Source organism: Mastigoproctus giganteus, chromosome 3 (genome assembly GCF_048544385.1).
Source record: "Mastigoproctus giganteus isolate SK-2022 chromosome 3, ASM4854438v1, whole genome shotgun sequence".
Taxonomy (NCBI): Eukaryota; Metazoa; Arthropoda; class Arachnida; order Uropygi; family Thelyphonidae; genus Mastigoproctus; species Mastigoproctus giganteus.
The window spans coordinates 174060541-174086231 of NC_143577.1; the positions used below are offsets into that span (position 1 = coordinate 174060541).

At 37.9% G+C, this 25691-nt stretch overlaps 1 long non-coding RNA gene across 1 annotated transcript in view; it reads left to right on the forward strand.

The window, feature by feature from the left end:
* The window catches only part of LOC150088420 (uncharacterized), a 77313-nt gene that overhangs the window by 34732 nt on the left and 16890 nt on the right, over positions 1 to 25691 (forward strand). The window contains exon 2 of the long non-coding RNA XR_016546792.1: positions 4021 to 4177. This is a non-coding gene — a long non-coding RNA (uncharacterized LOC150088420). The remainder of the gene's footprint in view (positions 1 to 4020; positions 4178 to 25691) is intronic.

The window sequence follows — 25691 nt, forward strand, 5'->3', positions numbered from 1 at the left end:
AAACTAAACTTCAATCAATTGAGCGATCTCTGCTTATCGCCATGAGTCGGGCCTGCGGGTTCTAAATAGATGACTCCCGCTTGACCTGGCGCACTATGGCCATAGACGCCCATGCGCCAAAAAAAATCCCCAAACAAACAATCCCGCTTGACCTCGTTTTGTTATATAGAGGAATGTTATCACATTCGTCATGGGATCTTCCTTGAATTCCTTGTCATATCCGTAAGGGTTAATCTGATCCAAAGGCTGAAAAGTGATGCGTCTGAAACATCCTTTTGCAACGCTAGAAAGACAGGTGGGAGGTCTCCATAAAAGGACGGGTCACTTACAAATTTATTCCGCAGATGTCTTTCGCCACCCCGTGAATCCACATTGAAACGGTGCCATCCAAGCTATGTACTTTCTGCCTTCTGACTGGTCACGGCACCCTAAATGCAAAACTGGGTACCTTTAATATTTCATAGTCCTCACTTTGTGTTTGTGGCCATCCTGAGGATCGAGAGCACGTTCTCTTTCGCTGTGAACTTTATCAGGACCTTCGTCACTTCTTCGTTTGCATCGGTGCAGCTTTTCCGGAACTGAGACTTCTCTCCTAAGCTCCAGTGAAAACTTTCAGTTCTTTCAGTATTCGCTGGCTAGCGAAGACTCGGCAGGAGTCTTCGCTTGCCAGCGATGTCTTCTGGCTTCTCCAGTGACTGCTACCTTACCTCCCTAACAATGACGTCATTGCTGACACTGCAGGACAGCGTGGGATTTGCCATTTCTTTAATTTCTCCAAACTCGACTATTCGCCTAGCTACGTATTAACGTCTCCCCCGAACTGTGCGCTTTTCCTACCTTTCACTTTTACTCCCCCTACAATCCCCCCCGTTTACACTTCATATCTTATTTTTATTTCTATCTATTTATTTATTTCATTTTTAATTTTTGATGGCCTCTTGCCCTTCGCTCAAGGCTGGAGTTTCTGGTGCCTGAGTACGGCATCCGCTGAACTTGTACTCCGCCAGTGGAGCGGTTTTTTTCCCCTCTCTGAGTGATGCCAAACTCGTTTTGGACATTCAGTATTGGTTAGTCGAGATCCGCCACAGTACATGCGTCGCTGTTGCTCACCTCCCCGTGGTGTAGATGGAAACTGGCCACGCTTTCCAGGTAATCATCTTCCTGGTGAAAAAATGGCCTGAAACAACACACACACTGCACAAATATAACATTACACACACACACACACACACACACACACACACACACACACACACACACACACACACACACACACACACACACACATTTTTGGCCATTCACAGAGTTTTTTTGTATTCATCACAGTGTACCAAGGCGGAGTTGAACTGACGTTAAAATGCCGCCCTACATAAATACTATACATGTCTAATCAGATACTTAACTAAATTCAAGAACTCGATGCTGATCTTCATCCATTTGTTGCTAACTCAGCTTATAGGCGCCATGAGCTTCTCCTGGCAAGCTCTCCTGCTGACTAGTCATCATAACTTGTCGAACTGAGCCATTGAATACTTGCAGCATGCGTCTGGCTTAAACACTTCCACAGATACATTATCCAGTCTTTTGTTGTAGATGGACAACCCGCCATAATCTGCAGCTGAACCTACGTGCATCTGCCATAGTGCTTCATAGAAGTATAAAGTCTTCCCTATACACAAATTCGTTTTGGTGTACCTTCCTGTCATTATAGGATATGTTATTTTGTTTTCTTCATGTATTATTTACTTTTTGACCAGCATACACATACATAAATAAAGTTTATTTATCCACGTGTATGCTGATTATTATTTATTGCAATACTTATGAACTGCCTTTGCCTTCCATAAAAAGTTCGATTCGTGGATAAGAGCATGAAAGAACTAACGGTGGATATGAACACAAGGTTTATCCACCAAGATTAAAAGTCCGAGTGCGAATATGTTAATGAATATAAAAAAGTAACCCTTCGACATTATAGCATATACTAGACGAAAGTTTGGGACATCAAGGAATGTCTGTCACGTTTTCGAGTGCCTGTTGACGGATTGTGTAGCGACCGCACATAACTTTCTTTATCTTGCATATGGGCTCTCTCTGGGGAACACCACTGGGACTACGAAATCCTTTTTTAGAAACAATCGATTGCTTCTGCAGCCGTTCCAGAAAGTACACAGTGTATTCCCGTATGTCTTGTGTCGATGTATGCTTGGATGACCAATCATTTGAACTGTATAGATAGTAGATAACCGAAGCGAACATCAGCTGTATTAGCAATGGTTAGTTTGTCGCCAATTTTGTGACGAAAGACGTAACTTGCGAATAAGTCCACAAAATTCAATTTTCCATGTGGTGCAAATGCGAAAAGATAAGGCGTGAATTATTTTTGAAGATTTCTTAATTAACCAGTCTTTATGTTAGAATGACAAGCACCATTTCCGTGCACGTTAAAGACGAAGTTATTCGCCTAAATTAAAAATCGTATGGAACTATAAATACTGAATTTTCGATACTAAAAATATTGTTCCATTCCAGGCCGGCTATTTAATTAATTTTCGTTTCATCCAGTGCAATATCGACGTATATTTTGTAGATATGCAAAAAGTAAAGAGATCAGAACTGCCTTGTTTTTCGACAGCTGGTTCTGTTATGAAAAGAAAGGCGTTCATCTGTTCAAAGAAACCATGATTGAAAGCAATTAAAATATCATTAAATTACATGGTCTATCACTCCGCTTACTTAACTTTATTTCTTTTCTGCGAATCGCGATGAGACACCAAAGTAAAATCAAGGAAACCAGCCGAAATATGCATGGGTGAATGAAGCCCTGCCATGGCTTCATGGTCATTGCAGCTGCATTTCATATCGAAACCACAGGGAAGATTCTCATTTTTGTCAATACAACTGCAAATTCACAAATGTAATAAAGTGCAGTAGGTGCATGTAAATATCTTTAGAGAGCAATTTTTGAAACGAATTTAAATGTCATGGGCCAGATCGAGTTACCGTCTGTTGTTAGATTACTGGGTGCTTGAAAATAAAAGAGATTAAATCACAAACGTACTTTCATATCTCCAGATACAGCATAGTTTTTAAAAAAATAACTCCTTTTCGTTTATTTATTGAAGAGTTTCGTATTTATATACAAAGGCAAAATGCATTGTATTTGGTTATTCAATATTGTGAAAGAATACTTTCTGTTGGTTATTAGAAAGAGCTCTTTCTTTCTAAATACTTTATGAAAGCCTCTACTTAAAATATCTGAAAGAAGTAGCGATTTTATTCTTAGATTTAAGAAAGAGTGTATAAAGATGACACGACAAGTGTTCTAAAAGATGCGCAATTCTTAAACCAAGAATTTTTACTTTTTGGACTTTGCATTATGCCAAAAAACGCAGTCTCAAAATATGCATCACGCGAAGTCCAAAAAGTAAAAATTCTTGAATTTATATTCATGAGACCTTTATTAGTAGGTTTTCAGAAATCTCGGTACGTATTTCTTCCTCCTGGAAACTGAAGTTTCTAATTCCAGCAAGGAAGCATTCAGACCATAAAATTTCAACCACCACACATTCTTAAATATCTTTCAATAAAGTAAATTTTCAAAAAATATATTTTATTAACAAATTAGGAGTAATATAAGGGTCAAAGATAAGGTTCCCGTTTTTAACGTTCAATAGTTTATAAATAAAAACCATTCCCTTAAAAATGTTTATTTTTTCAAAATTTATATTACTTCGTTCAATTTTTCCATCAAAATAATCAAGAAATACTTTAGAGGGAAAAAAAAACGCTACATCTGGATTAAATCACATACACCTGAAGTAATAAATAATAAAACCAGACCCTTTTATCTACTGACTCAATTGTTATTTTGCTTATAATATCCTGATTTCAATGTCACTTCGTCATTTGCACAAACGCTTGACTGAATTTCGCATTTAAAAATTAACTGTCTAAATTTTGATTGATATTATGAAGTCATGGTTGAGACTTGTAGAATGATGTGATTTATCTTTGCAGGTTCAAAACTCGAGGCCAATATCGTGAGAATATGTTCAAGAACGGCTTTGATAATGTCAATAGCTCTACAGAGATGCAAAACATGGACTCGTGTCATGGTCTTAGTCATCTGCACTGAATCTAAATCTGTAAAGAAATTTTGGAACGCTTTTTTCCCGTAAGTTTTTGTATCCTATGAGCATGTCAGATTGAAAATTTGAATATATACTGCCTGTTACAGAAGCTTTAGATTAAGGGAACTTTAATTATGGCTAGCGTTTACTTTCTCTGAAAGATAGTTCTTCGATTTCTGAAGATACTGGCAGAAGTAAAGCTCTTTCTACACTTAATTTTAATTTTACAAAAAAGGACTATCACATATTACTACTATGAAAATGGATAAGCACTTCGTTTTGATTAAAATAGTAAAAGTGAGATTTAATTTTGTTTATACCTATAGCAAAACTTTGTCTCTCATTGGACAGAAGAAACGTCTTTTTCAGTTTCTGAAAAATGTAGTTTTTATGACTTTTGGCTTTTTCAAAATAATCGATTCTAAGTGTACTTCCAGCCAATTAAGCTTTTCTTTCGTGGCCTCCCCAGTTTCGGAATAATTATACGTTCGCAATTATTTTACTAAAACTTGCAGACTCTTGAAGAGAATTCCAATTCGGTTATTTATACATCCTTAAATTCCAATAATGAACTTGCAAAATGCTGCCGCTCATCTTCCATAAGAAGATGAGCAGCAGCATAAAAGAAGGCCATTATTTCACATTTAAATATTTTTTCATATAATAAAGGACAACGCAAATTGTAGCCTATAACAATTTTTAATTATTCTTGTGGTCGTATTAATTTGATAAATTCCTTTTATAGTTGAACATGACTACAAACGGATTCAATATAGAAACAATACACCTTTTCTACTCTTTCTACAATTCAAATTGTAGAAAAGAGTAATCTTTTAACATGTTCAACTCTTACTTTTCTTAAATAAAATACCACATTCGCCTTAGAAGTATCTCTTCAACGTTCTAGAACATCAAAGAGTTACTTTTAAGGCAAACTTCGGGTTTTAGGTAGAATATTTAGAACCTGAAGTTATGCAGTTTACAGTTCTTGGCATGTGAAAATGTTGTTCATCAGAAAATATGACTTTACTCATTCTCCTATCTTCATATACACACAAAATTAGCCAGACTGTTATGAGCTTCGGTGGTGTGTCGCATATCTACAGTTCGCATCACAATTATCTTTTACAAGTTTCAGAATCTTCTTATGTTGGAGTACCTTCACGAAAAAATGCAGTTAATAGTTAGAGCATCCACCTCATGCACTAGGTCTCGCCCCCGTTCTATCTTTCCCTTCATAAGGGTGTTTCAGAGATGCCCGCGAGCTACTGCAACGAAAACTCTAATTAATTATAGCACATGGATTTCTGGATCGGATTGTTTGTATCAACTTTACGATTCAAAAGAATGGACAACAATGTTTTGAAGGAAAAGTTGCCTAACGTTTAACTCATTTTGGAAAGACAATCATTCAGAGAACTTTTTGAATGTCTTTGTTGATAAACCTCCGATATCTTGACCAAATTCTGAGACCATTCCTTAAACTGGATGTATGAACGAGAAAATGATTTGATATGCAAATACTTGGTGAAACTAGGAGAAGAAATTATGCGGTATAGGATGATCAGCTAAAAGATTCTCCATTTGTAACTTACTGCGTTAAACTTAAGTCGCCTTTATTTCTATTTATCTTACCCAAGGCCATACCTAAGTATTTCGGGTAGGTCAACCTCGGCAGCACTTCACATACCGTAAATAATGAGCAAATAATGCATTAACTGGAGTAACCGGACATTGATGACAGTCTTTCGGAGTCTGCAACAGTAAAATTTACTTCATTTATAGTGATCATTAGCGCACAGTTTGCATTTATTTTCTTATTTCTTTCCCATCGTACTCTACCTCCAGGATCTACAAACATCGTTTAGTGCCAATCTAAGATTCCAGAGGGTAATTTAAAATAGGAAGACCCACATGCGATAACGACTCTGAACCAGTAGCTACTGTTCCATGTCCATTGTGTCTTCCCTAGATTGCAGCTTTACCGAGTTAAAATCAATAACAGCACAATGCACAAGTGCTTTCTAATGAATCCTTCCAACTGCATTACTCACGAGATAAATGCCATCTCCTTTCAGCCTTTTTGTGTGACGCCTGCACTAGTTCTGCTCATAGCATCCTACTTGGTGGAATATTCCACCATCCTCGTGTAAATGTCAGATAGTGTGGTTAGGCTAGAAGAAAGGACTGTTATCAGGACAGTTTATTTAGTTTTAGTATTTTGTAAAGTAAAGAAGTGATTTTAACTGAAGTATTAGTTACTCTGACAGCCTTGTAGTATAAATAATATCACAAGGAGCGGAACTCACTGATTTTCAACGCAGATAGTGAGATGCTTCATTACAGAACTTGATGTATGAAAGGTTACATGGGTTATGGTGCCTTATTTTACACTAATCATTTGTGGACATGTGTATATGTAAGGGCGGCACCCAGAACGTCAATTCAGCTCCACCTCGTATCGCTGTAAAGAACAGAATCAACTGTGAAGGGCAAGAAATGTGTTGGTGTAGGTTTGTGCGCATTGTATGTGTGTGAATGTGTTCTCTTCTGGCCTCTTGGCTACCCAGAAGCATCAGTCACCTGGATAGATGATTCCGGGTACTCGTTCACGCCACCGGAAGGTGGGCCAGTCCCAGCAAAGCACGTAGTGTCTCAAAAGAGATTCTGACCCACCTAGTGTTGCCAGAAGGTGGGCCAGATTCCTCTGGGGGGTCTCATTCCATAGGGAAGAGGAAAAATGAAAGGGGAGGAAAAAGGGTGGGGAGAAAAAAAGAAAAACCACCCGTGGTGCAGTTAGAAAAAAATAAGTTTAAATTAGGTTGCACTAGAGCGGGAACTCAAGGCAGAGCGCGTGAAGAAAAATAAAATAAATAATTTAATAAAAAATAATAATACAAATAAAAATAATGAAATAAATAAACTGGCTGTACTAGAGTGGGAATTGAAGACAGAGCGCGTGAAGAATAAATTAAATAATTTAATAAAATAAAACATTAAATTTATTTTAATGTTTTATTTTATTTATTTATTTTTTATTTTATTTTTATATTAAATTTATTTTAATGAAAAATCACATAAAATAAATACAATAAAATTAAAATAAATAAACCTGTGCTTGGAGTTCCCAGTCTAGCTGTACTAGAGTGGGAACTCCAAGCACAGGTGGCGGCCTGCGAATATGGATCCCTTAAGTCACTGAAGAGGTATCGTTAGATACAGTTACAACAATATATCTCTGCTCTCTGCGCTCAAAGATGTGGGATGCATAGGATTGGAATGCCTTTAGATTGTCAGATGTTTGGAGTAGAGGCTCTGGTTGCTGTTCCGAGATACCTGGCACAGCCTGCACCAGGGTCCTTAAGTCGTCATACGATCTGCATTCGAAAAGATGTTTCCAGTTTTCTGGCCTACCGTAGAAACAGCGATCTGTTAGTAGCAAACCCAGTAGATTCAACCTTTCGTTGAGGGACCCATGTCCGGTAATCAAATAGGAGGATTCCAAGGTGAGGGAAAGCCAGGTCTTTACGGTTTTCGAAGTTGTGAAAGTGACATCAGGGAGGAATTTTCTGTTAACAGAGCCTGTGTGTGAGGTATTCCATCTAGACTGCCAAATGTTGAACGAGGTCGTTATAACGGCGAGCTCTTTCTGCTTTGGGGCCACCATTGAGATTTAGTTCTATGCCGTGTATCTTCGTTGGTATTTTCTTTTTAATTCTGAAGTTTAGCCCTCTGAAGATGACAAACAGATCAAGCGGAAAAGTTCCAGCTATCACCGGGATGGCAGCTGTAGACACTGTTCGGCATAATCTGTGCGTGGCCAGGAGGAAAGCACGTTGAATAATGAAGTTGACCTGTCTTTCATTTTTACTCGCTGAACCCGGTGGAACTACGCTCCTGCTGCGTAGGTCAGAGAGTGTTTTGTTGGAGAGCCCCCAGTTGCTCTTGGAGATCCTCATGATTGCAGCTGAAAATCCGTTTCGTTTTGACTCCTAGGTATTGTAGATAGCCCAAAATTGGATGCTGCTCATGGTCAATGGACCATAAGCTGCGTCCAATTGTGACGCCAGTCTAAAGTCCATCCCTAGGACTTTAGCCTGCGTCACAATTGGAAGTTGTTTCCCGGAGATTTTGAATTTCCGGTGGGCGGCGCAGGTCAAGCTTTGATTTAAAAAGCATCATTTTCGTTGTGCTGGCTGATTTGAAGCTTATTAAGAACCGTCCAGGAGTAGAGATCTGCTAGGACAAGATATGCTTTGTTTTCAAGGTTGGAGTGCGATTTCCCAGAAACAACCACTGTCAGGTCGTCTGCAAAGGCAGCAATTTTGTATTCTTCAAAAGATTTAGAAAGCTAGCTGTGCAGGACCATGTTCCACACAAAGGGCCCAGCACCTCGGGGATGCCCACAAGATTCTGACCTTGTGGGCATCCCCGAGAGGTTGATATAGTTATCTGCAGAAGATCGGATTTAACAACGACAGTGTGCTCTGTGAAATAGTTCTGGAAGAGCTTGTAGAGATGGGAGGTACAGTTAGCTAGGCGGAGGCGTGCCAACGCACTATCCCACCAGACAGTGTCGAAGGCACCCTCAAAATCCACCAAAATGCCCGGTTCAAATTTAGATGTGGAGTTTTCTATATGGAGAACGAAGTCAAACAGCGCCTCTTCTGTAGATCGCCATGGTGTGAAGCCATACTGTGCTGGGGAGAATAGGTTCCGTTCCTGGAATAGTTGTTGAGAGCCATGAGCCTTTCTGGTACTTTGCCTAGATTCGCAAGAATGCAATTGGTGTAAGGGAGCGTGGATCTCCAGGGGGTTTGCCCGGCTTCCTAACGAGTTGCAGCAGGGCCGCTTTCCATTCCTTGGGAAAATTCCCTCAAGTAGGCATTTTTTGGAGATATAGGAGTCCAAGCTTGAACAAACGAAGGACAAAGACGTACTCAGTGAGGTCCATTCCTGGAATTTGTGAGGATTGATCCTGTTGAGGACGGCTGTAAGCTCTTCCATTGTAAAAGGATTGGTTTCTTCCTCAGAAGCATAGGTTTGATTAGCTGATCGTATTACTGTGTGCTCAGGTTGATCGTCTACTGGATTATCTTCAGGAAACAGTCTGTCAAGTGTGGAGTTGATGGAGTTGGGTCCAGTTAGAGGTCTCGGTGTTCCAAGTGGTTACAGTGTCAAAGATATCAGGCATGAAAGTCTTTCCTCTCGCTATTTTGTATAGAAGACCCCAGAGGTTGGAGTTTCCTGAGTCTCGGACAAACTCTGACCAGGTGGTTTTCTTCTTGGCGGCAATGGCTTTGATGTATTCGTTCTTTTTAGCGCCACCTGGCACAGGGGGCCAGTTGCGATGGCGTTGATAAAGCCGGCGGGCGCGGTGGACCTCTTTGCGGAGTGCAGTAAGCTCTTGACGACACCAAGAGCAGGCAGTGGGATGGATAGATTTTTTTTCCCTGGCTGACCTGTAGGAGTCTTTCACTAATCACACTAATCATTTAGCTGAAGGCTGAGTTTGGCGAACTCCTAAGTAGGAGTCAAAAATGAATCTTTAACGTGTATAAGCTGATACTAGTGGGCCCTCGCGGTAGCACGGTGAATGTAATCATCATTCTCCACATACACCAGGTAGACTGGGTTTTAACCTTGCTAATGACGAGAAATTTTTACGGGCTTTTTTCGCAATATGGATTAGTTATTCAATCTCAGCCGAGGATTTTCCCAAAGGAACCTCGGGTTTTTCACCAACAAACAGGAAAGTTGACCACAGAATACACGCAATTTACAGATACAATATACTATCGCCTCATAGCCTTAGTTTCTTTGCCGCTTAATGAACTTAAATGGAGGTGGAAATGGTGGTTGCATTTGTTGTGCATCAGCTTGGTATGAAGATCAAACGTGAATCCATTGGAATGGCTGTCAAAACCCTATATTCAATGTCATCCAACTTTATAATGAATTAAAAAATCATGTGAAGACTCATTCACAAAAGCCAAGGTCTCGTCGGAAACTTAATGAAAAGTGAGTATTATAATTTGTCAAAAATTTTAATATTTTCTATTCGATTAATGGTATTATGATACTTTAAACGTGTACTAAGGGTATGCCACGGAAACATGTGAACTAGTGGTTGGCTCGTTTCTGTGGCGTACCCTTAGTCACCTGATCCCGCTGGAGTTCACCGTAAACGGTACACCACATCTGAATATAGTTGCAGATCAGTAATATCTGACAAAGTTACATGTTTAGTCTACGGACAGAGTACGTTCAAGATGACAATGCAACCATCCACTGCGCCTAATGTGTGAAAGGGTTTTTTGAGAAACAATAGGAACACCTCAAGCATCAGCTCTGGTCCCTTAAATCCCTGGATCTCAATCCAATGAATCTGTAGGGGCGAGCTGAAAAGGAGTTTTTTTTCAGTAAAATCTTCTTTCCTCATCAATCCAGAATTGAGGACAGCTTTGTTACATGAATGGTCCATTATTCCTCGTATTACCTTTTTACCTCGTGTCATTTCGTGTCGGAGCAGTAATTCGGATCAGCGCGCTATTAGCTTATAGTTCTCATAATAAAGTTAGCAGGCAGTGTATAGTTATAGCGACTTTAAGCTTTAGCAAGGGCTTATGTTTTATACGGTACTCCCATCTGAATCCGTAGTTCGAAGATATGAGTTCCTTTTTAACCGAAATTTTTGTTAATGAATTTCTCGAAATAATTTGTTACGAAATCTATTCTTCAGTTCACGTATCACTACTGCTAATGAGGCTTGGTGAGTAATGTGCGGATATCTACATGTGCCCTTAGTGCATATACGAGAGAATTTTGGAATGAAATAGTGTAAAAAATCAATTAGATAACCTTCTAAGAACGCATAGATAGTATTTAGAATTAACTGCAATCCTTATAAAAGCGAGGCACTTTAGGTTTAATGATGACCATCTATAAACAAACACAAAGGGCTCCAATGGGATTAGGTTTATCAGCTAGAAATTTATTTAGCTCCCATTGAAAAAACAAATTTCAGATCTTTTATCATAGGGCTTCAAATTATTCATACGTTATGCTGATGACATTTTGCTAGTTGCTGATCGAACTACCATTAATTAACCTCTTACAGAAATTCGCGTCCGTTTCTGATAATCATCCACGATACGACAGAGGAGGTAATGTGATCAGTATGAAGGCTTCTGAAGAGGGTTCAATAAACGAGGACTAGTCCTTAAAATAGTAGTAGTAGTGGCATGTGATACAAGAAAGCAAGTGTATGAGCATATGCAGCATCAGCCAAAAAAAAAAAAAAAAAATCACACCATTCCCTCCAAATGCCTGTCAATCTCCTCCTTAAATTTATTCAACCTATCAACTTCCACAACGACAGATGGAAGTTTGTTCCAGCAATTAACCACCCGCTGGCTAAAGGCAAATTTCCGCACATCTATTCTACATCTGTTTTTTCTTAATTTGAATTTATGCCCCCTTAGGTGCGTAATCTGAACAAGTGAAAGGATCCCATCAGAATTCAGCGTGCTCAACCCATTCAAGGCCTTATATACCTCAATCAGATCACCGCGCAGGTGCCTAGTCTCCAGCCACTGCAATTTGCAGAACTCAAGCCTCTCTTGGTAAGAGGATACCTTCATTCCCCTCACCAATCTTGTTGCCCTTCTCTGTACACGCTCAAGTAAATCTACATCCTTCCTAAAATGAGGCCTCCAGCCCTGTACGCAGTACTCAAGGCGCGGCCCGGCCATTGCCTTATACAGAGGAACAATCACCTCCTTCTCCCTGCTAGCAAAGTTCCTGTATATCATTGACAAAACCCCATGACCTGCCCTGGCAGCCTGTCTGCATTGCTCAGAAAACTTCATATCTGACTGCACAATTACTCCCAGGTCTTTTTCATTTTCTACCACCTTAAGTGTAGTACCACACAGTTGGTACGTTTCTCTGGGGTTACTTCTACCCATAGCCGACCGGGCTAGCCGAGTGGGTAAAGTACCTGCCCGGCAACCCAAAGGTCGCGGGTTCGATTCCCGCCTCGGGCTTGGATCAAAGTACTGCAAAAACCTTGGGAGGTGCAATATGGCCACAGAAGCCGATGCGCCAATAACTACCAAATCAAAAAAAAAAAAAAAAACTTCTACCCATATGCAGTACTTTGCATTTGTCAAGGTTAAACTTCAGTTGCCACTTCTTAGCCCATCTGCCCAAATTATCTAGATCCTGTTGCAGCAGCACACTGCCATTACTGTCATTAACAACTCTACCAACCTTTGTATCATCTGCAAACTTCGACATTAAGCCTGATATACCTTCATCAATATCATTGATAAATATACAAAACAATAGTGGACCTAACACCGAACCCTGAGGGGCTCCACTAATAACATTAGTCCACGAAGAGCAGCACCCATTGATTACCACCTTTTGTCTTCTCCCACTTAACCATCCTTTTATCCATTGTCCAAGATATGCGTCAAGGTATCTTTTATCCAAAAGATATCTTGACGCATACCATACTATTGGTTTTAGGTACTTCGTCTGAGTACCTAAAACCAATCAAAGAAAAATCACTTTGTTTATCCGAATTTGTCCATTTCGTGTAATATGAGCACTTGGGTTTAAAGAGACTAATAAACTATGAAATAAAAAAATGTATATAAAATGTTCTGTTTATAGTTCGACATGACCACTAGATCAAAGTTGACCGGTAAATATGGGCTACGATCAACTGAAATGAATTGGTTTCTGACCTTTCGATTCCTATTAAAATTTCCATTTTAAAGTGTTTTGAATACACTGGCAGCATTGTGAACCGTGGAGACCCAGCAACGAACACGCAACTGTCACCATGGATACACGAATAAAAGAGGGGGGGGGGAAACACTTACTGGTTCTACCACCTCAAATAGCGAGATGGAAGAAGGAATGATTGGCTATAAAAAATCTTGGCATATGAGCCAACCTCGGCTGAGACATAAATTATAATTGGTAGGGTTTGAACCTGCCGAAATGCTATTTTTCTTTACGGTTACCACCTTTGGATGTTCTGTACGTAAGAGGTGTACGCTTAATTCTTTCTATTTTAGCTGGCAATCTTTTTCAAAGCAGAGAGAATTGTGTTACAAATAAAAACAGTTTTGGGGTTTAGGATAGAGTTTCGATCAAAGCCTCTTAAAAGAATAATCAGCGTTTCTAGTCAGAGTAAGTGGTATACAGTTGAAGACTAACATACCAAGAGCTTAAAGTAATGAAATATTGTGAGAAACGAACAAAAAATACAAGAGAACTATAAACGTTTGCGATTGGTGTCCAATTCATAAACACACAAGATCTTCCAACAAACATACACAAAACAGCGAACACTAAAAATCTAATTACGAATGCTATTAAGCGCAGCCAGTGTAAACAAAGTAGGTTTGATCTGTGTAAGGCTCATTATTTCTGTTAATGATGTCGGCATTTATTCTCTTTAAATGTGAAACGTTTAAAGGGAGTGCGAAGAAATCTCAACAGAACATGAAATAACCAACTGAAGACAATAAATCACTCACACTACTAAGCCAAAGGAAACTTACTTCATTTTAAATGAAGTTGAAATTAATGAAAAAATTGTTGATTGCATAAATGTTATTAGATTTCATAAACATTAAGTGCTACCACTTTTGATTGCTGGAAAAAGTATCAGCGACCTTATCATGTACACCAGCTTTTTAAAAACATAAAGCCATGGCGGAAAAATACATGCTGAATTTGAGCGCCACTAAAGAACTGTCATATAATGAGGCTTTTACTATGGAAGAAATAGAAGAAGCTCTGGCTAAGTCGAAAAATAGTGCTGTAGGTCCCGATGGAGTCCACTACCAAATGATCAAGCGATTTGTGAAAAATCACTGCATAATTTACTACTTTTATGTTATAGCTTTATATGGAAACCTGCCAACCCAAACTCTTGGGGACATTCCGTAATAATTGCCTTTCTCAAACCAGGAAAGATCATAAAAATCCAGCACATTATCATCCAATAGCCCTTACAAGCTGTATAGAAAAAAATTAGGATAAAAATGGCCAATAACCGACTGATATGGATCTTGGAAACACAGGATTTTTGAGCATAAATCAATTCGGTATTCGGCTTCAATGATGAGTTATTTAAAATTAAATCATCATTGAGCCTCATGATAAAAGGCTAATATCTGAAATGCTTTCCTTCGGAACGTACATAAAATAATGATCTGCTTAGAGATCGAAAAGGCATTTGGCACAACCTGACGACTTGGCATACTCCAAGATCTTCATAAGTTTCAGCTGCCGGAGCGCCTACCAATTTCAATTCAAAATTTTCTCAGTAATCCAACCTTCCAGGTGAGATATCAAAATGCCTCATCATAAATATATGTCCAAGGTCCCTCAAAGCTCGGTTCTTAGCTCAACTCTCATTGTACTCGGAATTAATCCCATAACAAAAGACATGCCGACCACACTCGAAACGTACTTCTACGCGGACGAGCTTACTATTCCATACCATTCACAAAACATATAACTAGTCGAAAGGCAGCTATAGGGGGTGCAGTAAATAAAATATAATTGACTAAAAGAATGGATACAGAATATCACAGCACAAAACAACAGCTATACATTTTTGTAAAAAGCGCAATATCCATCTAGATTCCAGAATTAAAGTTGAAAAATCACCACATACCTCTCCCTCTAATGGCATTCATTCGTTTTCTTGGTCTTAATTTTGACAGAAAATATCTTGAAGCATTTAGACATCTCCGCACAACCTGTTAAAAAAATACTAAAAATTCTAGAGTTTCTCTGCAATAACTTGGTGTGCCGATCGCTGTATGCTACTTCACTTATACCATATCTTTATCAGGTCGGGACTGGACTATGGAGCCCCTGTGTACAACTCTTGTAGACAAAGCGTCCAAAAATGACCCGACCCTATACGTCATTGAAGTTTACGAATTGCCCTAGGTGCATATCGAACACCACCTGAAGAAAGTTTGTGCTGAAGCCTATGAACCATCATTAAATCAACGGAGAGATTTAAAGGTGGTTCTTTAGAGCTTAGTTTAATAGCAATAAATGTTACTATTAAACTACGCCCAAAAAATCCAAATCCTGCCTAACCATCCTATTTTGGAATACCTTTTTAATCAATAATAGGAAAATCTGTGCAGAAACAGATCTACCAAAAATAAACCAGTTGGCACACAACTGCAAGAACTAATTCCAAAATAGGTTTAAGCTTTGATAACACAACCCCCATGGATAACTTTATACCAAATTGAAATAGTTATTTTCGTAAATTTTCCACTTTTCTTAAATATAATATACACTGGCTCCAAAACAGATACTCAGGTAGGTGCTGCAGTGTCCTGCCAGGTGCTACTATCTCTCAGCCATTCCAAAGGAATACAGCAGCTATTCAACTGGGTTATCTGCCATATTAATAACCTTCGTATACAATGAGAAATCCTTCTTCAGAAACATTGTATTTACCGGCTCACTGATTGTAATGCATGCCCTATAATGAAAACACATCGTAAATCCGATATTGTGTAAAATTAAAGTCCAACTAACGATACTGAAAGACAAAAAAAGAAGTTCAAGTCTCCTGGATCACCGGGAATTCGGCTGTCCTAGGAAAGAGCTGATCCGCCAGCATAACATCCAATATTTGACAGGTCAGACTTTACATCTGACCTGTCAAATATCATATTCCGACTCTAAATTTGTCATCAAACAGACATATTTAGATCACTGGGCGCAAATCTGGTGAAGTAGAAGTCACGCAATAGTAAATTACTACAAATAAAACAGCATCTCAAGCAGTGGAAATCAAGTTTTCCAATAAATCGGCATGAAGAAGTCATTTTTGGCAACAATACTTTTCGGACCACTCACCTTACACATTTGTATCTACTTAGAACTATCGAAATGACCACACTTCTGCTGCTAACTTGCTGTGAAACATTTTCTTATAGAATGTTCAGTTCATCAAATGGCGCAACATCTTTCATCTCCCTGTATGTCAACAGGATTTTCTGACTTTATCACAAATTCTAGATAAACTGTAATATTTACGAAATTTTTGTCTTTCTGAAACTAGCAGATACTTCAGTTGTATATAGTACACTCCATGACCAAGAAATATCAATACGCATATTATCCAAGTTAGGTGAAATATGACCAAAGTTTCGGTTGCACCAAAAACACCCTCAATCGAACAACAACGTAGATTGCTGCCACTAAGAATTCGGGTTTATAAGCCATGCATGAATAACATCTGATTGACGACCATACCACATATTAAAGAACAATACATTTCCCATCTATTAAAGAAGTAGCCATTATGAATGGATGCTGTATCAATGATATGAATGTTATGATCAATAATCACCAAGAACTCATTCGGGCGCGTTGATTTACAGGAATTTATTTGGTTTTTCATCCCTCAGACAGACAAACCAAGCTTAGAATAAATACGCTTCGCATGCGATGTACTGACTTTCTTCATAGTCTGGATTCTCTTGGCGCTAATCAAAAAATTAAATTTAGACAGAATTATGGCACAGGTCATTAAATAATTTTTCTATAGTGTGATTTAGGAGAAATACTTCAGACAAGCATAAATTCACGAGTACGCCATCTTATCCACCCAACAAAAAAAAAAAAAAAAAAAAAAAAGCAAAAAAAAAAAAAAAAAAAAAAAAAAAAAAACTGTTTAGAACGTCTAGATATTCAGAATAACTTGTGCCGCGGATTTTCTTGCTATTCCTTCTAGTAGCACGTGTAATGCATTTGGTAACGTAGCATTCTCTTGAGTTTCCCAGAATTCTATCGATTTGTTTGGAAGCTACGTGTTGTTTATTCGCATTACTGCATGCGTTACATCAACTGACGGCCAAGATAAAATATTCAAAACCCTGACAGATATATAAGTAGGCAATCCATGCTCGTGCCGTTATCTTGAAGCCGTGGCAGTGTTCATATGATGTATTTTGACAACCACATGTTCGAATCTGAAAGTGTCGCATTATGTATAAACTTACACCCTACTTCACTTTCTCAAGTATCTCATGAAATTTTCATGGCTTGCCAGCTCTTTGTAAAGTTGTCGGTACTTAATCGAATATCCACGTTTCGGTAAAGAAGTATAAAGAACAAAGATAGAGAAGGAAACTGGATCTTATGTGAAACTACTTCCAGTCCGTTTGGAATGAGAAAACGATTGGTAATTGAAATTTGAACTGTCTCATTTACAGCGATATGCTAGAAAGTACATTGTAAAATCACATACGAAATTAGATGATTTTATTATTGTTAAGAGCTCTATTTAACTTGGCTCGTGCACGTTGATGTTCTCAATTTATGGAATTTTACGACAGAAGTCAATCCATGCTGTTATGACCATTCAGTAATTTGTATAATTTAAAATGCTTTTTATTAGTATGATTATTATATCTGAATAGCGAGTTGTCGCAATTGTTACTCACCCTGTGAAAGTCGCTTCCCTGTAAGCACATCTGCAATGCAGGGAAGCGACATATAAGCGTGATTTGTGACGCTTGAAGAAACTTGTTTATATAGTCGAAGCAGTTTACCCTAAAACGTGTTACTGCTTGCTCGTGCGTACAAGTTTCGGATATTCAGTTATGATATTTGATTTCCATATCTGTACCAACTTTATTAGTTTTCTTTTCACTCATGCGTTTCTAAGAATGTGTTTTAAATTCAGAATAACGCGAGAGATTCTTTTAGATGTTATCACGACATTTATCATTTTGCTGTTTACGTCCGGGCTGAGCAGTTGTCCCTTATTGCCATAGTAACAAGAGGGTCTGTAGAACCGCTACAGTCTACCGGAAAATTTTCACTCGAGACTGCATGAGCGTATCTCACCTTAGAATCGGACATGAAAAGTACATCTACGATGTTGAGGGGAGTGTGCTGGCAGAGTGCCAGCTCACTGGTGCGAACAGTCCTCCTTGGATGATCAGAGATCTAGGTTAGTATTTGACTAAATTATCACTACGCCTGGGAAGGGGTTATGGGAGGAGTAGAATAATGGATAGTCGGTGAGTAGAATTTCACCACTGCACACCAGGGGCAAAGGCGTTTTTGGAAGAGCGCAGAAAAAAAAATGCATCGATTGCTTACGTGAAGTCACACCGGATAATAACTGTCCCCCTGTAAGGGTATAATCATAAAGGGTATTTCAAGAATTTCTTGCTAAAGAAAATAAGATATCGCACGTGAATGTCATTCGATACATCACATTGATGGTTGCTTCACACTTGATCTTTAAGATACTATTGCCATTTTAAAAAATAAAATGGCAATACGTGAAGAAATAAATGTGAAAAGGGAACTACATATTAAAATAATCTTTCTAGAAATACAGAGAGGTAATTCGTTCCATCATAGGTGCTGGAGGCTTCCACTAGATTATTTACAAAAGATTTCTAGCAAATCTCATATAGAAGGCGAGCCTTTTAGTAACTAAGTTGACAGAAGAGCAAAGAGAAAAGTAAAACATATTCGAAATTATCCAGAATAATTTGGTATATACATGCATACAATAAATGACACAATTTGCTTAAAAGAAAGTGAAAGTAAAATGATGAACATCGTATGAATATTATGGATATAATAGGAGTACTTGACTGATTCGTTTCAAAGATAGATACTTGCAGTAAATAAGTCCAACAAAATTCAAAAATAAAAGGTGAAATCAGAAATTAAGATCTATTTTAAAAGAAGTCAGATACTAGTAAGAAACTTTAGTTATAGAGATATGTGTAGTCTATTTCTCGGCATAATCACTGTGATCATTATTCCAACATTGGATGAGATCTTTGAACCTCTGTTACAGGAATGTCTGACACCGCTGATGTAACTTTATTGTTAAGGAGATGTTTTCCTGAAAGATCTTACTAATGAGAGAAAACAGATGGGAAATATGAATGTGCTAAATGAGGATGTTGTTAAGTGATTCATCCAATCTTGATTTTGCTTCTTATGGAGTCTCTCAAGGCTCGTAGCGTTAGCCAGTATGTTTGAGCATTAAACAGTGCGGCCATGTTTTTAACCTTCATGAATAACTAGTCTGTTCTTAAACCTGAAAATTGCTTCTCTCATACTTAAGAAATCGGCACCACTAATTTCTTCGAAGGTTTCTTGCAGTGAGTCCTCTTATGGATATTTGACTTCTCTCTTCTTTTGTGTGTATATGTCTATGCTATTGGCCATTTCTAGTACATCATTATAAAGTCACTGAAAGAGAGCCAGCCAAGTCGGTTAATCTAATTTGTTGCGTAGCATTCCATTAATGTTCAATATTTGGTCTCTGTACCACATATAGTTTTTAAATTACAGCATACATCATCAGAGACTTACTTTCTGATTTTATCTCGTAGTTTTTAATGCACAGTAGGTAGTTAAACAGTTAAATATAATTTATATTGTTTGCGCTATATTAATACATCTAAAGGATTAAAAAGAGCAGAAAGCTATGGAACTTGTTGACTTCCTGAACTTCTTGAAAGTGTAACAAGTGGCTTGAAATATGAGCTTATATTCATTTGCTGCATTCGCTTCTTAATTTTTCATTTGCGAACTTGGATGATGGTAGTGATGAACATGGGGAAAGATTCGCCAAGACATTTCTTGCACATTAAAAATGTCCTGGTGAAGTGAAGTCCTTCATTCTTGCGGCTTACTGCTGCACTCATGAGAGAAGACAGGAAGCAACATAAAGTGAAAATCAATGCTCAAAACATTTATCTCATAAAAATCACGTTTCTTAAGGTTATTAAACGATTTTTAAATAAATTAGTAAAGGGAAAACGTCAATTTTCTCAAAAACAATACGTGATATCATAATTAAGCTTTATTCACATACATTGGGATAATGTTTAATTATTCGCATTAAACCATGAGAAATTAGGCATGCAGCCCAATCAATCATCACTCCCAAGATTTCAGCGCCACTCTTTTTCTGCAAAAGTTGGTGAATTTAAGACTGAGGTAGGTTTCTGATGGTTGCAGCATGCCTCAGGAAGTTGGAAGGCGAATAAAATTAGGGCGAGTTGAAGAAGCAACCCTACTTTTTGGTAATTAAGCTCGTTAGCAAATCTGTTGATCTGAATCTGTCTGCTGAAGATGCAGATCAACACGACTGTTAAAGTAAGAGAGACAGAGAGAGATATGTGGGCGGTGTCCTTATTCTCCAAAGAGTGTCCTTATTCCTCCATTGTTAGCGATTCCGTTAACTGGGTGAGGGATAGTCACCGTTATCATCTTGAGTTGCATTCAATCTGGTTTCCAAGATTTTGACTGCAAGTCTAGCGCAACTCAGTTGTATGTCTAAAGTGAGCAGATATCGACATAACTTTCTTGATGTGCACCATCGTATGATAGTCGCATTCTTTATTTGAAAAAGGCCAAACTATTTTAGCTAGATACATTTTTATTCATCTTCAGGTTCATCAAAAGAATGCTATTCCTTAAAGTAGAATGCGGTGGTTCCTATATATTTTGCCCTCCACTTGTTGAAACAGATCCCACAGGTCGGTGCTTTCGATTTTTTTTTTTTTTTTTGGCCGCGACGCCTTTTTGAAAACCATTTGGTTTTCTATGGTGGAACCTCAGCACCTTTAAAAAGCATGTAGTATATATTTGTACGAATAAAATAAAATCAGTAAAAACAACTTGCTTGTGGAACCTTGATCCTTTAATGGAACACCGTTTGAAAAAAAAATTAATAACTGTTGTGGGTTAAATGAGACCTCAGGACACGAAAGTTCCATAATGAAATTAATCGTAATCAGAAAATATTCGACCCGAATAATAGTGGAATAAAAACCAACCAAACTTTATTACGATTCCCTAAGCAAATTCATAGTTCGCAGTGATCACTTACAAATCGATACTTCTTAAGTTACTTGTATGTTATAATGTTAGCTGTCCTCACCAGATATGTACAAAATTCTTAAGGTTATTGCCATTTGCTGTGCATGTGGCTTTTTATTTTTCATTTCATTTTCAGAAATAAGCCGAAAGCTTCTTACGGCTACTCTGACAAAGAAAAGTAGAGTTCAATTTATGAAATACTTAGAATATTTTGATTGTGCCTTTCACTTATTTTTAGTTCTATTTTCGAAATATCTGTAAAACTTAAGATTGCTAAGTTATCATGAAGTGACGTTAAGTAAGGCTTTTCGTGTCTTAATCCTGTCTTCAAGCCATCTTCACTTATTCACATATCGACGTGCTGTTTATTTACTTAAGTGCATGCTGCTACATTCTCATAGAAGGCGAATTTCTCTCCAGGAGAATGCGGTATGGAGGATGGCTTTGTTCCTTAGTAATGTGTGGATTAGCAGTCCATCTATATTCGATCTTTTAGCAGATTGGGGGTCTCTTAACTGTCCAGACATAAGTACTTTCAGTGTAAGCTACGATTAATAACGCATCCTCTGGTTATTACAAAGTTAATAACCAGCGGATCTGTTACTTTAAATGCGCTGTTCGATCTACTAGCAGCAGTTTGTTTTTAGAGTTTAAGCACATTTGTGATTTAGGCCATATTGCGCCTTATTATATTGTCTGTAAATTGCGTCTGTTTTGTTGGACGAAAAGGCTGAGTTTTCGGGAGAAAGAACTATGCTATCCTCGCCTGAGATCAACTAACTCAGACACGTTTTGAAAAAGACCCATAAAAATTCCTCACGTCATCGACGGGATTCAACTCGTGAGGGTCAGCGGTTTGCCTTTCACGGATGGCAATACCCTTGGCTAGTTACCCGCCTTCTGGTTAATGATTCAAGGAGATAAAGCTGGGTCTTCGGGAAAGCAAATCTATGACCCACAGTATTTCTCCCATATGCAGCATATTCTGTTCGGGTTAAAGCAGTTAATGTGTCTTTCAGGTGAACTTAAAATACAGTAAGTTGTACAGACTTTGCATTCATTGAACAATAAAGCAATGTTATATTTCATATCCGTACCTCGACAATGCAAGATTCCTTATGCGGTTTCAGCAAGGAAGGTAGAGGTGACTGACATGACTTCTGTAAGCCCAACTGTGCGATATTATGAATAGGTAAATTCCATTATCTATTCATGATCTCTGAAATGGATTGATCATCTTTTCATGAAATGCAAAATTGAATGGGTTAAAGCTATACACGCTTTTAACACATCCTTCCTCTTAATGGGCAGTCTTAAGTTAATGGTATTAAATAGAGGAATTTTGCACAGTTAAAGTGATTGAAGATCAGAAGTGGTTTGTGTTTCATCAATAATTGCCAGCTTCTCCAGAAAGGTCACGGGTCTGTTGGAAGTGCAATAGCAATTGAAGGCAACAGTCGGAACATTAATTTAATCATGGCAGGTGAATTAAGACATATTTCGCTTTTAACGCACCCATCCTCTTTGAAGGGTAATCTTAAGCTAATGGTATTAAATAGAGGAATTCACATTGCAGGAAACCAGTGATCGAGTGAACGGGATCGTTTGCTCTGTTAGAACCACAAAATACTGTAATAATCATTTTGATTTAAAGCAGTTCATTGATGAAATTTTATCAGGTTGATGCATGCTTATTGTCGCTTCTCGTTTGCGACAATAAATCAAGTGCGATAATATTATTAGTTCTGTCCGCGGAGAGGCTATTCAACAGCAATCGCAATTTAACAGCCATTTGTAATCATAGGAGAACATTTAATGTCAAGTTTCATCTTCATTGTGATTATGAGAGTTTTGAGGGCTTCCTGAAAATTCGCATTACCACGTCCGGGGTCAGTATTCTTCCTGCGATAAACTCTTTTCTAGCCTACAGAACTTCTTCCGAATAATCAGTGCCTTTTAAAGTAGTTATTTTATTAAACATGCATAGATTTTTGTAGTTTTACACATTTCTAATCTAATTCTTTCATCAATAATAAATATGGATTCGTGCTCGAAAGCTTTTTCCCACTACCAATCTCTCTTTTCGTCAGGACAAGTACTGACATGGTGAGTTGAGTCGACAATTTGTAATTCGTGCTAGTCACAAGACATGATTAACCGTTTAAAGTACAGTTATTAATCATGCCCTTGTGACTAGCACTGTGGTTATTATCGCAATACTTCCATAATGAGGATCTTAACGTGTGGAAAAGTCTGGGTTTGAGAGGAGGGAGAACTTTTATGGTTTTTATTGCATCGTGGCCGAAGTTTTTTTATCAAGCAATCCAATCTTAGAATGCATATAATTTTTAAATTCAGTACACTAACGCCTCGAGGCGTTCAATTAGTTGCCTTTATGCAAAATCCAACGACGGTTATCCATGATCTTTTAATAAAAATAACAATTATTATTATTTACTTCATATATCTATCCTTGAATAACAATCGCCATTAGGACCATAATAGATATATAATGAATACAAGTATGATATTCATACATTTATTTTGGATGGTTATCATATGCAAGATTAACTATTTTCTTGAAAACCGGGAACTTATTTTAAAAACAGTGACATTCATAATCACAATGAAAAGGCGAGTGTAGAAAACACTAAAGGTATTGGATGCTATTTGAACAAGCCAGTTAAGAGCATTTCGGGGAGCCAGCTTTAATATTTCCCAGTAATAACGCCACTTTTGGGTTGGGAAGTTATGTTACATAATTCGGTTTAATAAGTGGATGACAACTAAGGAAATATTACAGGAGAATTCGGCTATTTTTCTGAATTCAGAGCAACGTTTCATAAGTTTTAAAAAAGCCTTGTATGGGGACAGAATAGAACTTGATTCTGTCTCTTAAGAGTGGGGTTAATTCACTGTTTGTTGGGTCTCCTTAACTACACCAAGATTTCATCACAAGCGAGGAGAAAAAAACTGCAGAAACACATTCCATCATTGGTCTCTCGAGGCAGACAAACGGTTCCGTGTAACGTAGACCGATTTTTTTATCACAACACGTAGTAAAAGTAATGTAGGCTGTCTTTCCTCGTCTCACAGCTACATTTAAAATGTTAATACGGAATTTAAAAATTCTGTATAGCGAGTTTGCTTGCTTTTAATTGAAGTTAAGTCATTCGTCGTCATTAAAACATCAAAAAGAACAGATAATCAGCACATTCCTTTCGCCACCACATTTCTTGACGTGCATAATGCCTTAAAATTCCAAAACAGAAGAATTTGGTAATCAGTTTTGTGACACTGCCAAGAAAAAATCGCAAATCGTGATCACAAACAGCAAAAAACTCAAAAGTAACACTACCATATATTTTACAGCTTAGCGTTTGAAAAATGTTCTCGATTTTCTCATTACTCTTACGCGTATTTCTCTACGGAATCTGCATTCAGCTATTCACAAAAGCGCTCACAAAAAACATCAGGAGAGAACTGGGATTCCATCAAAATTTGCATTATTCAAACGTTTTCAGATGCACTTGCTGTTTAGGAAGCGTCCTTTCTGTTGCGATGAGCTCCAGTAAACAAACATTTTATTACTCATTGTTTCCATGACGACACATAGATCACCGAAGGCATCCCATTGTAGTTCACCTTCCGTTCAGTCCATATTTATATTTATTAGGCTATCCTTGGGATTTGTGGCAGTAACGCAAGGACCTATCACTACAGTAAAAACCACGCTGGAAATGTTAGAGAAAAGGAAGATTTTTCTGGAAAATAAATCTCAACCGTGGATTTTTCTTATTAATGCAAAATACAACGTTGGCGCTTTCGTTAAATCTAGCTGAAAGTTAAGTACAAGGTTATTAATTTGTCAATTGTGTTTAATATCTCGATTTCAGATTGATCAGAAGGAGAAGTGGCGAATTGTTTTTCCTGGAATTCATAGCATCCTGCAGAAAACAAAACTTTATTTTAAAAGGGATGCCATATTTCAGACCGATACGTTGACAGATTTAGGTTAGCGTGCACAGCAGCGAATATCATCGAAAGCTTTATAACTCAGTGTCCCCCAGGAAGTCCAGTTGTCATTTGTCAGACCGGACCGATACAACTTCAGCATCTGTTCGTTACTGTACCCATAAAGAAATGTCCATACCAAGTGCAAATCGGGAAATAGCTTAAAGAGAATTCTGCATAAAATTCCTAAATCTTTGAAAACGAGATGTCATACACTGACATCTCAAAGAAACCTTTTCCGCCTTGTTTAGTTTTAAATGTCTTTTACCGGGTTGCATGTTGTCTTGCACAGCATGCAACCTGGACACGTGGAACACTCACTCTTAAAAACACGCTATTAACCGTATGGAATAGAGTACCATAATAACTTAGCCCACTACAACCCGAGTAGTCGATGCACAAAATAATCCAAAGAATCCATTTTGATTCTAGGAACACCATTTTTAAAGAATATATAATCGAGATACTACATAGAGAGAAAAAAAAAGAAATATTTTTCACTAGTAGTGTTGTACTGTTTGAGTCATCTCAGTTAGGGAAAGTTTAAACAAGATCATTTCAGTCTGACTTGAGTCTCATTGATTTTCACAATAATACGTTTAATCAATCGCATGA